The 18,763-nt window shown below is 38.4% G+C and overlaps 1 protein-coding gene across 2 annotated transcripts in view; it reads right to left on the bottom strand.

Annotated features, from left to right (window-relative positions):
* The window catches only part of STARD9 (StAR related lipid transfer domain containing 9), a 109,878-nt gene that overhangs the window by 61,304 nt on the left and 29,811 nt on the right, over window positions 1-18,763 (bottom strand). The window lies entirely within an intron of this gene.

The raw sequence follows: 18,763 nt of genomic DNA, 5'->3' as shown, positions 1-18,763 counted from the left end.
GCAACAGCGTTTAATTGTGCTTCCCTGCCTGCTCTCTCTCATTTTATGCTTGGACTGTAGGAAATCTTGAGGAGCTTCCCCACCCCCAGTTTGTACAGTCCTCAGCATAAATCTGACAGAAAGGCATGATCAATACTCTTCGATGCAATGACTTTAATAGGAGGATTAGGTATCAGAATTACAGGTGAAAATCAAAGCAAAGTCTAACCCACAGCCTGCAAGCAGACCTCACACAAGTAATACTTATATCTGATCCCCCTGGCCAGTAAGCGATACAAGTAAAGGCTAAATATTTTATTTTCCGTTCATGCCACATGCCCAGTGATGTCACTTCTACTCATCATAACACAGGGCCAGGAACTGTTACCACCAAATCAGTGTCTGCCTCTAGGGGCTTCGAAAGCTTGCACTGCTCCCATCGAGGCTGCAAAAGTTGGACCATGACTGCCAGACTATCCAGACAGCAAGATTTGGACAGTCATTCCTTCCACTTTCCCTGTTCCTCTTTTGGAGCCACAGCTGCCCCACAGTGTGACCATGTTCTCAGCACATCAAAGCCTTGCCACAGACCAGCTGAAAGGACACCTGGCAATGTTTGCTAGGAAGTGCATGGTGGATCAAAAAGTTCCAGTAGGCAGGCTGCCAACCCCTTAGCTTTGGCCTTTCAAAAGAAATGTTACAAGTGTTAACGGGTTCGCTATTTACATAGGAAACTAGCTAGTATATACAAAGAGATGCATATAATTTCAATGTTTCACAGCTGTGAAATCTCATCCACTGCCAGGTCATTTGCTTCTCCAATGGACAGATCAATGTACTAAACCTGATATAAAAATGAATGGTAAAACATATTTCATATATATCTCTACTTTACCTAAACTGCCCAGAAGAAAGATTAAAAATCCTCTCCTGAGACTTTTATTTTTAGATCATATTTCAACTCAAACAGAGACAAGATGCTAGTTTTTATCTGAAGAATCAATAACATTCTCATTCAGCTGAATTTGGCTACCCCTGCCCATATTTGTAACTATATGTAGCATATCAGGGCATCCGCTCCATTAGTATTAGCAGATCAAGGAACTTTTCCTTCCAAAGAGTAACAGAAAAAGTCATAAACAAAACATATGGACACAAATGTACCAGACGAGATAACAAAGACAGTGACAAACTCTCCAGTCACTACTAGACAGGCCATCAAGAAAATAAAGCACGAGCTCTGGAGACGGTCAACCTGGACTTCGTAACCAACAAGCTGGGGAAAACAAGAGGAATTGGTGGATTTGGGATATTTGAGGGGGACCTGCAGGCTAAACATTAAGGAATGTTTAAGGTGAGGGGGTCAGGAAGGAGAGCGGGGTATAAAGGTGACAAGTCCCACATAAGCAGCAGTAGATCAGTACATTTGCCTGACTGAGCCCTATGTCTGTTCACCACAGTCTGTCCTATTTTCTTATTAAATACTTTCTTGATGATCTTTCCATGTAACAACACTCTCTACCCCATGTGTAACTGCTGTAAAGTGTAAATGCCAACAGCTGGAGACACTGGTGTGAATTTGGGGCCAGCAATGGAATCAGAAGACCTCAGGAGATAGGGCCATGACATCAGTGGTGCCAGCAAATTAAATCAGTGAGAGTCTCGGTGTTGGTAGCTGACATGGCCATGGACCTAAGGAGCGTGGGTCCAGGGTACCAGCTACTGGGGAGACTGGGGTGGAGTAAATTCATGTCAGCAACTGAAGTCAACCTAAGGTAATATGTCCCCCACATCGACAGTGCCAGCAACTGAAACAAGTAGGAGTCTTAAGTGCCAGCAACAAGAGTGGGACTGTGTGTCACAGGGTCTGTGTCCCAGCTGCTAGGGGGACTGGAGCAGTGTGAAGGTCTCTGTCAGCAGCTGGAGAGGGGTCCACAGGTTCCAAACCCTGTGTTCCAGGAACCGCTACCAGGGTGGCTGAGGTGAAGCAAATGAGGGTCTCACCATCAGCACCTGGAGCAGGAAGTGCAGCCCACCAGGCCTGTGTACCAACTACTGGCATGGAGAGCAGAGGCAGAGAGGGGGCTGGAAGGCTGACATACATCAGTGTGGGGGTGTGTAACTTGGTGACAAACTTCAAAATGCATGAGCCAGTGAGCGGAAGGTTCAATCCTGATCAGTTGGATAGGAGAAGGAGACATGGCTGTCTATGCTTATGTTTCATGTGTGTGCTGGCAGTGTTCTGTGTGGGTGTTGTTGAAAGAAATGCTATATGTGGGTGCCACTGAAGGCAGTGCCTTCTGGGGCCATCTGTGTAGGTGGCTGCATCAGTGCCCTGCATCCTCCGTCCTTGTCAGTGTTTGTGTTTTTGGCACACTGGGACTTACTACTGGTTGAACTCGCAAAGATGAAAGCGGCTGCTCTGTTCCTTAATGTGGGATGGAGAGACCTCCAGGCATCCAGGCACACAGGTCTTGACTCCAGGGGCTGGGCAAGAAGAATTCCCAGGTCCTGCAGTCCACGGGAGGCAGTGGCATTATACATCCCACAACCATAGCAAGTTTATTACTTGGAACAACTTATCTACTATCTTGAATAATTAGATCAAAGCCAAAAGTCCAGAATATACACTGAGAACTAGTAGTTCATTTGCAGTACATCTGGCTAGTAATTCCTCACCAAGAACAATATATCATAAAAAGGTCAACTTTTGATTGACAGAAAATAATAAAAAAATAAATATATACATATTAGCAAAATAAACCAATGGCACATAGTTGATGAATGAGTGAACAAATAACTGACCTATTAGCATGATGGTTAAAAGTAACACTGAAGAGGTCAATCTACCACTTTCTCCTTATAAACAAACATTGTCCAAATTAAAAAAAAAAAAAAAAAAAAAAAATCACACTACTTTTACAAACATCACTATATACAGAGACACAGGTACACATAATTTGCCATCACAAAGGTTTAGAATCTATACAAAGAAACCAGAAGCGCACAAAAAGACGGAGAATGGCCTTAAATGAATGGGAGAGAACAAAGCTACTGAGAAGCACTTGGAAATGTCAATTTAAAGGTGACATTATTGAAGGAAAGCGCACAGTTTAAGAGAAAAGGGAAGTTTACCCTCAAGGATTTTAATAGACTGTTAGCATCAAAGTGAGCTTAAAAAAGGGATAGGCAAAAAAGACGGAAAGACAGCTAAGGAAGCTATACATTCAAAGCACCAAGCAAAACAACAATGGAAAAACAACGGAGCAACAATTACAAAGCAGTTTCTGAACCTTGCAGACAAGGAGTAAAAGTTGCATTTGATATGGTAAGGGGAAAAGGAAGTTCCTTCCTTCCAGCAGCAGAATGGGGTTACCACTAGAAACCTCCCTCAGAGTCACTACAAAAGTAGTGCTTCTGTTACCCACTTCAGATACAAATGTTTCCCAATTCCACCACCAGAACAGAGAGAATTTAGTTCCTTATAAAACAAGTACATACTGGAAACTGTAAAACAACATTATAGGCAGCACTTTGTCCATGAGACTTGCTTTCCAAGTTGTGGGAAAATGTAACTGCAGTGATCAGGATGGGGGTTGGGTTTTCTTGGAGGTTGCTTGTAGCAGTCAGTGATTCACCACCTGTTTTTACTTATAGTGTACCACTTCGTCTATAGGAGGTCCCCTTAAAAATAGTAATTGAATAGAGGTATCAAACTCTGCAAATAGCCCTGTTGCTTTTAATTTACTTCGTCAGTGGGATTCAGTATGTCTGACTGTAATGGGACTTCTTACATGAAGGTCTGCAGGAATGGGTCCTGCATTTGTTTCTGAATTCACTTTTACAACATGTTCCAAATCTTCAATTGATCTTGATTTACCAGGAATTTAGTAACCTGATTGCATTTGGCCACATGTAGACAGTATGCAACATATCCCTACACTGTCCTAGCATAGTTCCTGCTGCCAAACACACCACAGCTTTAGAGCATAGTGAGAAACACAGAGCAAGCTACACACTAAACGTGATTATTCTGAAGTTTCTCCTTCCAGTAATACTGATGCACTCTCTCTCGACTCAGTGAAGAGGTCTGCCCCATATTTACAATATCACTATAACACTTTAGTGTGTTTTTCTTCAATAAAGATATTTGGGAAAGCATCTGAGCATTAATAGCAGCAATGCAAATCACTGTAACCAATTCTTGGTAGAAGTCATCAACCAATGCAGGATATAAGTCAAGTTCCTTGATGTTGTACAGTCCATAGATGAGTCTCATGAGGTCAGAAATCTGTTTAACTCATCCCTTACAGCAAATCTGTATTCTGACCAAGGACAAGCCAAGAGGCTCACAACTCAAATGAGCATGCAGGCCAATAACCACTAGTTACATCAAACTGTAGCTAGTGGCTTTATATACAATTCCCACCCCCTTTGGTCTCCTGCTGTTCTCTCATGGATATGCCAGCACCCACCACCCCTCCACTGCTTCCTGCATTTGTCTTGTGTATCTTCACAGCCACTCTCAGCTGCCCTTGGTCCAGAGCTGGGACACAAGGTGCCCTGCTTTGGGGAAGAGGCTGTGACTGACCAGGCAGAACACGGGACACTGGCAACTGCTCCAGCAGCTGCCAAGAGCCATGGAGATGCATATAAACCTTGCACCAAATGCCATAGATGGATTCTCAGCCCTGGGAGGCCACGAAGAAATTCCCTGTAATTCAAATCTGTGTCATGAACTGCATGCCATGCAGCCTTTTAAAAGACAGAAGAATGGCACCCTCTTCCAAATGTCTTTTGTGTTAGCAAACAGTCATTGCCTTCCTTCCACTCACTTTGCCCACGCTCTGCCCTCTGACTTCCAGAATTCAGCCTTCGTCCTAAGGTTGTGCTCCCATGGGAATGCTCCAATGAACACTGAACTTCCCCTCAGTGGAAGCACCATCAGGATCTCTTTCCTACTTGGTTTGCACATAAAACTTGCAGGAACCCAATATCAGAAATCTCCACTCTTCTTTCAAATTTAGTTCAATCTAGCCAGTTTATTCAAGAATTTTTGGGAAATGTGGGCCAAAACCAGCCAGTCAGTGTAAAATTGCATTTCTTCAGAAAATGAATATAAGAGATTGCAGTTATTACCCATTTAGTAGAGACTAAGATTTCAGCAACTAATTTTTCTGTAGATTCTGCCTGCTTTGGACATGTTCCAGTTCCTGAGGTGAGAAGGAATTTCACCCAGACTCCAAACTGGACTGCTGTGGGCCAGGACACTGAAATTCAGAGCAAGAGAAAGTTCCTCCTGTGTGAGTGGCTCAATAATTTTCAGTAGCTGGGAATGTGAAAATAGGAAGGAGGAAAGAATCTGATCTAAATTCAAGATGGTAAGAGCCAGATTTGAATATTGACACTGGGGAGCACCTGGGGAACACCTGGGTAAAATAAAAAAACACTGAGAACCAGTAATACTGAAGGGAAGGAATGAAAAGAGAGTGGGACCAATAAGAGGTTCTGAATAAGGAGAAAAAGGTGATGGAGCCAAACTGGATGGAGTTATGGAAGAAAAAGTGGGACTAGTATCCACTGTGAGTAACAAATCTGGAAGCCAAAATGCAGGAAATCATTGGGTTGGGCTGATACAGAGGGCAAGGAACAAGGACAAACGTAAAAGGTAGATGTTTGTAGATCTAGAGTCCGGGGGGTAGGATTCCGGGGCAAACTGAATGGCGCTGGAGCCAAGCAGTATAAAGACTAGGACCAAGAAATACAGGCTTCATTATCTTGAAGTAATAGGAGTAAGCTGAGCCTGTGCCCACTTCCCTTCAGAGTATCAACATTGAATAAATTCAGGAATTTTGTACACAGAAGTGGCCTAAAACCAGCTCATGTTCTCCATATCGATTTAGAAACCTGTGCTTCACATGACAGAACCTCTTACAACAGGGATAAATGCAGCCTAGAGAAGTATTTTGATTCGATGACAGATTCCTCATTAAGAGCTGTCTTCCTTTCTGAAGGTTCACAATGGATCTTTGAGTTATTAATTGAGTTAAGTATGATTAAAGAAAATCTTCACAAGGTGACAAACCTTCAGGATAGCAATACTAGCAATGCCATCTGGACACGGAAGTTGGAATTTCAGAAGAACTGCGTCTTACTTCTAGCTCTGTTGTTGAAAATTTTGTATGACATTGTTCAAGTCATTTAACATTTTAATGGTTCTGTTTTCCTACAGATAAAGTAGGAATAATGCTATCCATTAGGTGAAAATTGTGGGATATTCTCACTAGTATTCATAAAAATCATTGTGATCTTAGAATATTCATAGCAATTTAAGCCAACTGTGCAAATTATTGTGTGCTCTCTCCACATACATTGGACTCTCTGAAAGAAGAACACCTAATTCCTAAGTACCAGCTAAGTAAAAATCTATTACGTGCACTCTCTATGAAGTACACACAGCTACTTAGATGGTTCACTTCAAATATGTTTCAAATCAGTTGTTTTTTAATTAGCCCTTGAGAGGAGATGTATTATTACAAACAAAATTGGATTACTGTGAAAACATTGCCATTAACCCTATGATGATAATGAATGAGAATTTCAAAAACTATTTACTGAAATGCTATTAAAAGTTGATTTACACCATTTTGCATTGGTTCTTTCTGGTAAATTATTCTCTTTTTATAAAGATAATTTATAATTCATTTAATTGAACTTAGTCAGAAAAGCCTCTTTGTTTTAGTGTGCTGCAGAAAAAATGGAGAAGTGAAGCAAAGCAACGAATTTATGGCTTGTTTAAAAATAAAGGAGAGTAATTGAAATCAAAGCTTTTTCTGTGCTAATATCAGAGGTATTAGTCCAAATACCCATCAGCATCAACAGCTGCAGATTACACAAAAAGCACTACAATTAATCAGTCTAGACATATGTACTAACATATTTCATAATATAATGGATTAAATCGTGGTTGTTGTTGATCATGAGAGGGGGAGGAGTAGAAAAAGAGGAGGGGAAAGAAAAAAATTCTTCTGGGATTCTTCCAAGTCGTACTTTCAAAATGAAACTGCAGGAAGATGAGGTTTTTCAAACAACATGAGTTGGATATGGCTTCCTGCAGAGAACATGCCATTTGGCCAAGATGACTCTGTCTTCCCTGCGTGGCTGCTCTACGTGGTTGGCACTGCTCCTTGTGTTCCACACAAGAAGGCTCCTTCCAACAAAGCCTTAACTGGCTTTGCTATGCCTCACTGCTGCACTTGCCCAGCTGTATCTGGTCCATATCCCATGGTGATCTGTGAAACGTTACAATTTATTATCTGTCAGCTGTCCTAGTAGTGGAAAAAACATGCCTTTCTGAACAAGTCATGAGAGGGCATTAAGACAAATGTTATCATTCAAGGTACTTTGCTGGCATGCTCACTACAAAGTGGCCAGGCCCCAGTTGAAATCCAGCAAATACTGAATCATACAAGTTAGCCCTCATTACAGGACTTTCAGTACAGATGGGAGAAAGAGGAAGATTTAGTCTAAAATGTAGTGCAAATGTCCTAATTGTGCAGCTCAGGCATACCAAACTGTTGCCCAAGTTGTTGCAATATGAATGTATTTGTTCTATACTAGATAAGAATCATCTGCTTCAAGTACAACAACAGCTCACTCAAAGATTTCAAAACCCATTTCAAAGCTCCATTAGAAGATACAAGAAATAGTTCAGAGAGTCTTAATATTTGGAGAACAGGTAAGTTAAGCTGCTCACTGTGAAATCTTACATAAGAGGTTGCACAGTTGTGTAAGTGTGTGTTAGAAGCACATAGAAAGATGGCAACAGGAATCCTGCCCTTAAGAAACCACAGTGGAAAAGAAGCCTTAAGTATATATCGAGGATGCTTACCAACTTTCAAGCAGCAGCCTAAGTTTTATGACTCAGTCCTACCTCAGATAAAGAATCACAGAATTTACTTTCTGAAACCTACAATATTAGTAATATGCTCTTGTCCATACTAGAAGACGAGATCATTTTAACTGAAATGTGCATTTTAAAAACAATTTAAGGTTTACATATTCATGTGCCAGGGAGGCTACTTCTACTATAATTCAGTTAAAAATACAATTATATTCAGTTTGATCATACCTGTTTTCTGGATGATTTTTTGAAGCCGTTTGTACAATCCATATGCTTATACCCTTCAAATATGCATAAACTTTTTCAATCCTCTTTGGTTATACTACCAGACTGAAATATAAATCACACTTGGGCACATCAGATATGCAGTTGCTGCTCAGGCGAAGCTCAAAGCCTTGAGCACTACAAACAGAAGCTGCAACAGTTAATGCAGGAAACTGAGAAGATCCTGGTCCAGTGGTGCAGCAGGACCTTGTGATCATCAACAACTTGAACTGTTACAGCATCTTTCTGAAGCAGAAAAATGATTTCCTAAATGCACAGCCAGCACACTGGAGAGCCGGTGACTTGCTCAACATCTTCCTCCTCCTTCCGTCTCTCCCCCTCCCTCAATTAAGATCAGTTCTCATCAGATAAGTTGTTTTGACAAACCTCCAGGGCAAAATCCTGTCACCTTACAAAATTCCACATCATCCAAGGAAAACTGCTGTTCAAGAAAAGAATAATACATTCAAATGCTGCATCAGCGTGGGGTTGGTATTAACAGCCCTGACAAATGTCTTTGCAGTGTCTATTAGATGGCAGACTCTTTAATCACAGAAGTTAAATTCCTTGCCTCCCTCTTCAAATATATTAATTTTTCAAATTAAAAGAAGTTTAAAAAATCATTTTAGGATTCTATTCTCAAAGTTCTTTTAAAGACAAGGAAAAAAAGTCACTCTTAAAAGCTTTTATGCATCCAGCACCTTAAGTCTAGAATTACAAGGTCAAACTTAGCATTGGCAATCATGCCAAAGCGAATGCTTCTATGTGGGCTAAGTGTGTCTACTTCTCATCAATTTATGCTGCTTTCCTTTTTCTACTCTGATTTGCATACCAGCTCTTTTAACTTGGTCACTATGCATTACCTGCAAGCATCAACTGTATATTTTCAGTCAGTTCTGGTACATGCTGTTTAGACCTGGATTGTAGAATTTTGAAAATACAAAGAGTAAGTACCTCAGATGAAGCCTCACCACAGTGTATGCTTTCCAAATATTTATGTGAATGACAGATTCTGTGGCCACCTAAATCCTAACAATTCAGTTTCATATAACCAAATAAATATATCAAAGACAAAAGAATTTTCATATGGTATATAAGCGAAACAATAAAATGAGGACAAAATCAGGTTCTAATTACTGTTACGTAGAACAACTAAAAAAAAAAAAAAAGTAGCCATTCATTGCAGCCTAATTATCACTATTGAGTTAATCTGATTTAAAACTGAAAGCTAGAAAGATTGACTATATGTTTTCTTTGGAATTCAAATGACATATTAGAGGTCAAATGATTGTGCCACTCTACAAACAGCTCTGAAAATCTATTGGAAGTGAAAGTCATGAAGTGCAAACTGCAGCTTGGAACACAAAGTAAAAACACACCAAAACCTTGCAGTTTGTATCAGGTCACCCTTGATAGGTCTGGATTTACTTCTCATTTCAAAAGAAAATGAAAATTAATAAACCAGAACACACTAAGACAGGTTTTTGAGTTGCTTTTTCAGGAATACTTGAAAATTCTAACCTTTCCATACAGACCACTTTTAAAATGACATAGGAATAATATTAAACAGGAACATACCTTTCATTACTAAAAAGATACAAAAATTGAAGGAGTCTAAGAGATTTCAATGAAAGCGTATCATCTGTCCAAGGCAATAGCGATAACTAAGTGATGGAAGACATTTTTTCTTCCTCTTGAATGAACCCTTATAAAAAAAGTTTCACAACACTAAAATAGTAAAATTATCCTCTTTTAGAAATTGTGAGTATCTTTGCAAATAGATTTGTGGGTAGTAAGTGAACCAAACGTTTATACTACCAGAGGATTTCTAACAGGGAAGCAATGTTCTGTTCTAATCCTTTCCCATTTGGACAGTAGAAACAGAAATTTTCTGAAGCTAAACGTCTCAGCTCTCTCCTTTGCTGGCTTAAACATCAAAATTTATAGCAGTTTTCCTGTATCTATTCTTAAATAATGAGTTTTCAAGATATTGAAAAATACCCTATTTATCAGCCTGCAATTGTATCATGTTTTCTTACATTAGACCTACACGCATGTGTATAGAAACACATAGCAGATAACTGTATATTTTTCTGGAATTAAAACTCATGTTTTTTGTGCTAGTGCCAAGAAGAAATAAAATATGGCATGGAGCACAACCAGTCAGACATCAAACATGACAGACATTTATTATGAACAGTGATGGTTTGGGACTTCGTTATTCTACACTGAAATATTTGCTTGGATATTGAAAGTGTGCTTTTTATTTTTAAACTCTTATTTTCAAGCCTTTTTTTCTTTTATATTCCTTGACCTCCTAGTTATTATCAAACCAATGGCCTGTGGATAACCCCTGTAATCTATAACCTTTCGATGTGTCACACTCAAAGACAGACAGAAATGTGTTTGCTGTCAGTTTTTCTTTTGATCCTAACAAAAACTTTGAGATAATTAAACTCTTCTTTCATGCATATTATTCAAACTAATGCTATTGACTACTGTAATACAAGGCTCAGTTAATATCAGTATCTTTGACTTTTCATCGAATTACTATGTATTGAATGGATATGCAACTAGGACAGCTGATGACAGCAAATATATATTTTACAATGTAACTGCAATGGGCTCTCTTTAGTCTGTGATTATGTCCCTCTTGTAGTAATAAATGCTTTAATTTTTAGATAATGGGGGCATTCTATCAGAAATGAAGTTTTGGCCATATGGATTTCAAAAGTATAAAACTTCATTTTCTTAATCCAATCACAATCTGAATTGCAGAAGGAAACAAACAGCAGTTGTTTTAGACTACAGTAAACTGTCTGTTATGCTTTGCTGTTTAATAATTTGGAAAACTGAAAGTTTTTGCAAGTTACTGAAGCCAAGTCTCAGAGTAACACAGGGAAAAAAATCCAGCAAACTTCCAAGGATCAACGTGTAATGCCCAGTTTGCAAATTTAAGTGAACAATATTGATAAATAAAGTTTTTTGGTTTTTTGTTAGCCCTGAATATTTCCTGGTAAATAATATTTGCATTTTTCTTAGACTGCAAAGACCAGGCTCAGGCCAACTCTGACTGGACCAGAGATGAAGGGAGGAAAAAGCAGAAATAGTGGGAGAGGGAGCCACAACTATTCAGAGTAACAAGCTAATAGGATAGGTTACTAAGTCTTATTTGTAGGGTAATTGTTTTCTTATTTGCAAGTGGCCAGATTGGTCAATATTTAATATCAGCATTAGAAAACAAAACTACTCTTGGAAACTTCAGAAAGTTCAAGGGAATTTATTTGACCAAGGCGGGGGGGGGGGGGGGAGAGAAGAAAAAAGAAAGAAAAAGAGAAAAAAAAGAAAAAAGAAAAAAAAAGAAAAAAGAAAAGAAAAAGAAAAAAGAAAAAACAGACTATAAAAACTTACGGCAATTTTTTAAAAGTTTCGAATAAATAAAATTGCTACTTGTTACAGGTATAGTCCACAAGCATCAATATCAACAAAAAATACACTAAAAACACACTACTTGTACTGTAAAACATTAGGCTAAAGTTAGAATACTAAGACAAACTCCCACAGGTTAATAACTGGGACCAAAACCAGAATAAATTTATCCTTTTGCACAGCACAGTTTAAAAATAGCCATTAAATACCACTGATTTAATGAAAAAAGCTGAACTTAAGTAAGACATCAGGCCAATAGCTGCTTTTCACCATGGAACCAACTTTCTAAATGCTGAAGAAACTCAGCAGCTCAGTTTCCATTAAAGATCTGCCACACAAACAAGAGAACAGCAATCTTCCTTATCAGTAGATAGAAATCTTCAGAGTGCCACAACAATTGCAGCAGATCCAGGTACAAAATCAACTATTAAAAAACGTGCTGTTATTCACTATACAAACAAAATTGTTCTCAACCAATAGGTCAGGATAGTTTACCCAACTGCATAAAACGTAACAGGCTCAGTCCTGCAGTATCTGTGTGCCACCATCTCCACTATGAACGACAAACATATAACACGTCGTATTTGGTGTTTTTTCCTTACAGAACCTTGTCCCTGTCAAGCTGTTAGTGTTTTGGTTATGACTAAATTCTGTTTAATTAAATTGCTGCTACATCTCAAATATAGCATCCAAGACTTCCATTTAAGGTGAAAAATTATTTTGCAAAATAGAATTAGAGAACTAAACACTTCCTGCCAAAATAATTAAAGCCTTAGTTCCAAAACCTTCACAAACCCCCAAAGATTAATTTGAATTAAAAAGGCTTCTGCAAGGAAGACGCAAGAGGATGCAAAGAAGGAACATCTGAAAACAAATCTAGTTGTTGTTTGTTTGTTTTGGTTTTTTTTCCCCAATAACACAAGGGTTTTTTCCACATGTGTTGTCTTTTACAGATTATTAAAGAAATGTCAGTTGAAGGGCTTTCTGTGCGCAGCCAGAGAAAGCACAAGCAAAGGGAAGCGCATTATGCTGCTCAGCTTCACAGAACCCTTTCCTGTGACATTAGGATTACTTCAGCAACATTACTTTTTGCTTTGAATGGGATAAAGAGGAAAAAAAAAAAAGGCATTGGTTGGTTAGTTTGGGAACTTTTCTTCTCCCTTGTTAAGAGGCCACAGCTTCACAGCCGGGATTACTGCTTTTCCTTCTCTCTATCCAGCCTTTTCAGGTTCTTTTCCCAGTCCAGCCGGAAGCCGGGGGTGAAAGGGTCGGCGGCTCCTCTCCAGCTCCAGCAGCCTGGCCCTGGCAGTGGCATCTGCACCAGAACTGAGGAGACAGACAGTTCAGCTCTTGGCACTGCCAACAGCCTTCCTGAGCGTCCTTAAATCTCGTTGTGCTTTAGTTCTCCCTGTGAGAGACAACAATGATTTCTTTGTTCATCTTATCAGCTGTAGTATGTTTTTTCCAGTGGAAAAGCTGTCTGCTCTGTGTGATAAAGTACATACACACGCTATATTTAACAGCACGAAAGGTCAATCTTGATTAAGGTATATGAGTGGAATTCTAAAATACTAGAAAAAGCCACAGATAACATATGACAAATATATACAGTTCCTTTGGGGGATGGGAGGGAGAGTATGGGAAATACTGACTAGGCTGAGTGGTAGCTTTTTACTCCTGTCATTTTATCACTGAATTATACAATAATGAAAATACACCTTACCCATTCATCAAATATCTATCTCATTTTTGAAAAAGGGAAAAAACCTCTGTGCTTATCATATCAGTCTAATTTATCAGTGTTCTGATAGAAACCTTGAACTTTTAAAAGTACTAAAATGCACTCCACTCTCTTTTTATTTTTTTCTTTCATTTTCTTTTTTATTAAATTGCTGGTATTCTACTGTAAACATCAACCTGATAGATCAGATACCCACGGCAAATACATCACCTGGTGTTCTCATCTCTACAAAACCACATTGTTCTCAGATCCATCTTTTCCTGCCCGACAGGGCTTCCTATTGTGTTACCACTGAATTATAAAAGAGCAATTTGAATGTAACAGCCATACAATTCAAATCTCACAGTATTTGACACTGTATCAGTATCTGACTTAGCTCAATCCAGTCATACTTGTCATAATAAAGCTTTATATACAGAAAAAAAACCAAACCAAACCAAACAAACAAAACCCCAAAGAGCCACAAAACCAAACAAAAAACAACAACAATAAAGCAAAAACCACCACCACAGCAAATATTGACATAATTTTGGCTTTATTAATGAATGCTTAAGATTACACATTATATTTTGAGTTTCATCTACTCATCAAATCAACATAGACAAATCCTATCCATTAAGGACTGAATGAAAACCCTTTCGTTCAGTAAATTGTGAAGTAGATGTTAAGCTTGGTAATTCTCTCCAGGAGAACAGCAAGTATTAGTTAGAGACACAGTTAAAACATCCTCCAGTGTTCCTCCAAAGCTAATGGTTACAAACTGTCACTATTTAAGAGGAACTGCAGGAAAATGACTATTTGCATGGGGGAGATGTTTCTTTTTCTGATCTAAACCTGTGGATGACCTGGCAGAAGTCCAACTTCAGACTTGAATCCTCTTTCTGCACAGAAATTCTGTAGAACAGAATTGGCACAGGTGCTCTGTTTTTCAAAGAACTTCATTCAATGTATGTAAAATCGTCCTTACAGATGTAGTTACTTGGATGCACATCTCATGCACATCAAAGGAAAATTCTGAGCAGTTGTATAATTCTGGATCTCCTGCCTGGGCTTCAGAAACACATCCTGCTTGCTTACTAGCTAAAGAACACTCCTTGTCTGATTCTGAGCAATTCTTCCCTTGGTATCAGAACTTCTGCCATGGTACAATTGCAATAACAGACAGTGGGGGGAGAGGGGGTCAGGAAGTCAAACATGTTAAGAAAAAATTACATACCAAAACCTTAGACATGCTCAAAAAATACAGTGATTTTCTGATTATGCCCACCTCCTGCAAAAGAGTGAATGACTTCTGCAGAAGGCAATGAAAGACTACTCTATAGCATCACTGTATTATACAGCTCTTTAAAACTAGACAATAACTTCAGCAAACACCCCCGGGGAAATAAATAGCTAGGGACGCACAATCTGCCACATGATTTCTACAAACCATATGAGCAACTAAATGGTTTTGTTTCTCTGTTCTAGGAACCTGGCATTGCAGGTTTGAGTGCTGCTCAATCCATGTGGGTGTTTGTTTGCTGGTCTGGATGCCAGAGGAACAGATTTAATTTCTGTGCTGTGCATCTTCACCAGCAGAACAGTAACAACGCTGACTTACGCTAGTGCCAGCAATAGAGCAAAGGAAGATTTTTTCCCTGAGTGAATTCTGGGGCAGACCATGCAAGAATGGAACCACAGGGAAAATTAAAAACTTCAGCTTTTCTAAAGGTCTAGCAAAGGGTAATGTCACAGCTGGAAGAAGCAGCACAATGTTCCCTACAGTCATACACTGTTTTAATCTGCCACGACCAGAACACGTTTTACACACCCCACTCCCCTGGCCCAGATATTACTTCATGCCAGAAAATAATGTAATTTGTCACTTTAAATGTTGTGATACCATCATTTTCTGTGCCTGAATGTCTACCAAAAGAAAAAAGCAAAACAAATCAACAACAAAGAAAGCAGGGCGATTTTACTGATATCCTCTTAAAATGAGCAAAATAAATACTGAGAGAGTTGTTACGTTTTGGTTGTGGTTTGTGTTTTGGTTGGATTTTTTTTGTTTGTTTAATACTGAATTATATCTCTCCTGCAATGAAAAGTGCAAGGAATAAATAAGGGATTATAATGAAGTTATAAATATCCTGCATTTTCTCCCACCACTGCTAGCACTTGGCTAGGATCCCAGGTCATTAGCGGATGTCTGTGATTCCATGTGAAAGGAAAGAACAACAACATAAAATTAGTAAGTTTTATTGTTCAAGGCAGCAGGGACAAATATCAATTCTCAGCTGTGTCTCTGAAAATAACTGCCCATCAATTCTGTGAGAAGACAGAGATGGAAAAAATTCTTCTGTGACTTTATTATAAGAGGCTGGCAGGAAAACGTAGTGATCCAAATTTTTCAGTAATTCAGTAAGGGCTAACAATTGTCTCAGACAACAGCACAATGCCATTATCAAGATTATATTTCTGCTTTTTTCCCTTCAGCTGGAAATGGGTATTCTCTTTATATGTATCAGCTAATTCAAGTTGATACTTCTGCTATTAATCATTATCTCTTAAAATTACTACACAGGAAAACTATTCTTAAGCATATAAAATATACTTTCCTAGCAATAAGATCATTTCTCCACCTTCATACAAGAGATAGCATTGCCAGAAGGAAGTAAAAATTATGCAAGAGGTGACAAGACATTGAAATTACTGATTTATACAAATGATTCCTTTAAAATACCAGCAGAAATTCTACAATGCAGATTCTATTTGTAGAACTACCAGCAACAACTGCATTTCAACAGTACCCAAAACTGACAGACTTCACTTTGTGCTGCTTAAAGTAAATTTCCTCTATTTGACATTGTTTGATCTGGGTGAACCTTGCAAGTGCTCATGGAATTCACCAGTGCCTGGACTCAACTGCATCTCAGATCCCAGTTTTCGACAATTAAAATTATGAGAGCTGTTGGAAAGATATACAGCAACTGTTTCAATGAAGTGTGTCTTAAGTTTCATCTATATAAATACTATAAGCTAATAAAAAGCCAAATCTTCTTGAAAAACCAAAATCCCAAAAGTACTGATTTTAAGAGTTCCACTGAAAACTGACACATAAAAAAAAGAAACCCTTTAAGCGTTAAAAGACTTGAAAAAGCACAAGAATGCAGCAAGTAAAGTTTCTTGAACATAGTTTCATTTTTAAACTGATTTTTCATGGTCTGAGCTCAGAACATTAAAAATCAAATAAAAAACAATGACTGTAACATTTTCCACTTCATACTCAATTGTATTATTAGCAGCATATGTAAAAGGGGGCTCCAGATTTGTTGCAATAACTTGTTTCCCTTTAAGTGTAGAAATAAATGTAGTCCAACCTGCCAAGGCTGGGATTAAAGAATCTATATTTTGCATGCAGCCACCAGCAGTAGTTAGGCAAAGAAAGGAGAAGCTCACCACCTTGTCTCATTCCGGTGCAACGGCTGTCTCACCAATGGGACTATTTCTACAGCTAGGTCTTGAAACACCCACCCAGCTGCTCAGTGTACCAACTGTGCACCTGACTTCCGTGAAAAGGATGCAAAGGAAAAATATCTGCACATTTGTATGAATTCAGAGATCGCTTCAATGTTTATTGAGAAGACTGAGGAAAGTTTCTTGACTTTTGTTCAGCTTTTCAAAGATTCTCGCAGCATTAAAGTTTCATGGGGTTTTCTTATTGCATAAGAATGCTGCCTACAGTATGTCTCATATTAAAAAAAAAAAGAAGAAACCAACCAAACACACACACAAAAAAATGGTTTCGAGGTGTACAAGATCCTCAGGGGAAAAAAACACCCTTTCTAAATTTATACAGTCTTGGTAGTTTCTGGAAGAATCCAAACAACAGGAGGTAATTTAAGGTCACATATGAGTTCAGAGGGAGAGAGCTCTTGGCATCTCATTCTCAACATTATATTAACAATAAAGTTTGCCAGGACTAGTGGTTGAGTAAATTGTTAATTCTGCTGTTTTGCCCTGTCAGCAGCCTCTTCTCGTTTCCAGCTTACAAGCACTATGGGGCAGCACATCAGCAGTCAAAGGTGCGATGAACAGTCACAGTTCACCTAATTAGAAATGTGACGTTAAAAAGGCTGTAGGGACTATCAGTTTCTTCTATTTTATCTCCCCTAGTGACAGAAGATACTTAGGCTGGACATAAATACTTCTTCATGCCATCCTGCTCTTCCCTACTTGCTTCACACCACATCAACCTCAAAACCAGGCAAGGAAAACCAGGAAGATACCTCAGTGCTTCATACTATACGTTGCTAAAGTAGACAGAAAGCAAAAAGCAAGCTGGTTCACAGCACCTGTAAAATATCTAAAGAGTAGTTGTAAAATATGTAAGAAATCAACCATCTCAATACCTCCATAATGCAAAAAATAACACCACACATTTTCTAGAAGAAAAATGGATCTGCTAAAGATCAGAGGCATCAGAACCAGGGAATTCCTATGTTCCAATTAAGGTCACTTATTTCTGTGTCATTACAAGTCCAGTAATAAACGAAGATGAATAAAGACCCTTTGGCAAACTTCCAAAAAAGCTTCTTCATAATATTATGACATTTCCTGTGAAGATAATACTGGAGTTTCCCTCTCGGACAACACGCCTTCTGGGACAAACAAAAAAAATTTAAAAAAGCCCCAAACATTCAGATGAACAAAACTGATCATTTGATTGTCTAAGAAAAACAGCATAATTTTACTCATGACTAATAAAATACATGACATGGCGAAGTGGTAGTTTGTTCTTTTTTCCTTGTTGTTGGGTTTTTTGTTTTTCTCCTTTTAAAATGAGACAGCAGGAAGAAATTCCATCAGCATTTGAAGTTTTTCCAAGTTGAAGATATATTAAATTTTATTTCTTTACAGTTTAAAATGTCATGCAGTGCAGCACATTAAAATGTTAAAGAAATGAGCAAGCAATGGGCAGAGAACTGGAGGTTCAAAATAAGTGATTTTAAAAGGATTGAAATGTAACTATCCAGCCTTTTGCATAAACTTTCCAATACTTTATGATGAGGTATACATTTCATCACTTATAGTTTGCAACTTACATTGCCAATTCTGTCCTAAAATAAGTTTATTATATTGAATATATGTTAAATTAATACATTTTAAATACACGTCCCTTACCTCTTTTTTAAGACAACTCTGTTTTACTACAATAAACTGCTTCGGAAAAAGACAGGTTCACACACACAACCTGAGGGTGTACTGGAATATGACAACCTAATAATCTATGTTTCTACTTCCACTATTTTCCATTTTAGATAGAGAACAGTTGCACCATTGACCTAACCAGAAAGTCAGTTATTAGACAATATTGTTTCTGTTTCAAAAGAGTATCAAATATAATAACCACATGTCAAAGTTGCTGGGTGATTTGCAGACAACTGTGCTGTTTCAGACAACCATCC

This window comes from Patagioenas fasciata, chromosome 5, assembly GCF_037038585.1.
Source record: "Patagioenas fasciata isolate bPatFas1 chromosome 5, bPatFas1.hap1, whole genome shotgun sequence".
In the NCBI taxonomy this organism is placed as follows: domain Eukaryota; kingdom Metazoa; phylum Chordata; class Aves; order Columbiformes; family Columbidae; genus Patagioenas; species Patagioenas fasciata.
This window is presented reverse-complemented; position numbering and strand designations above follow the sequence as displayed.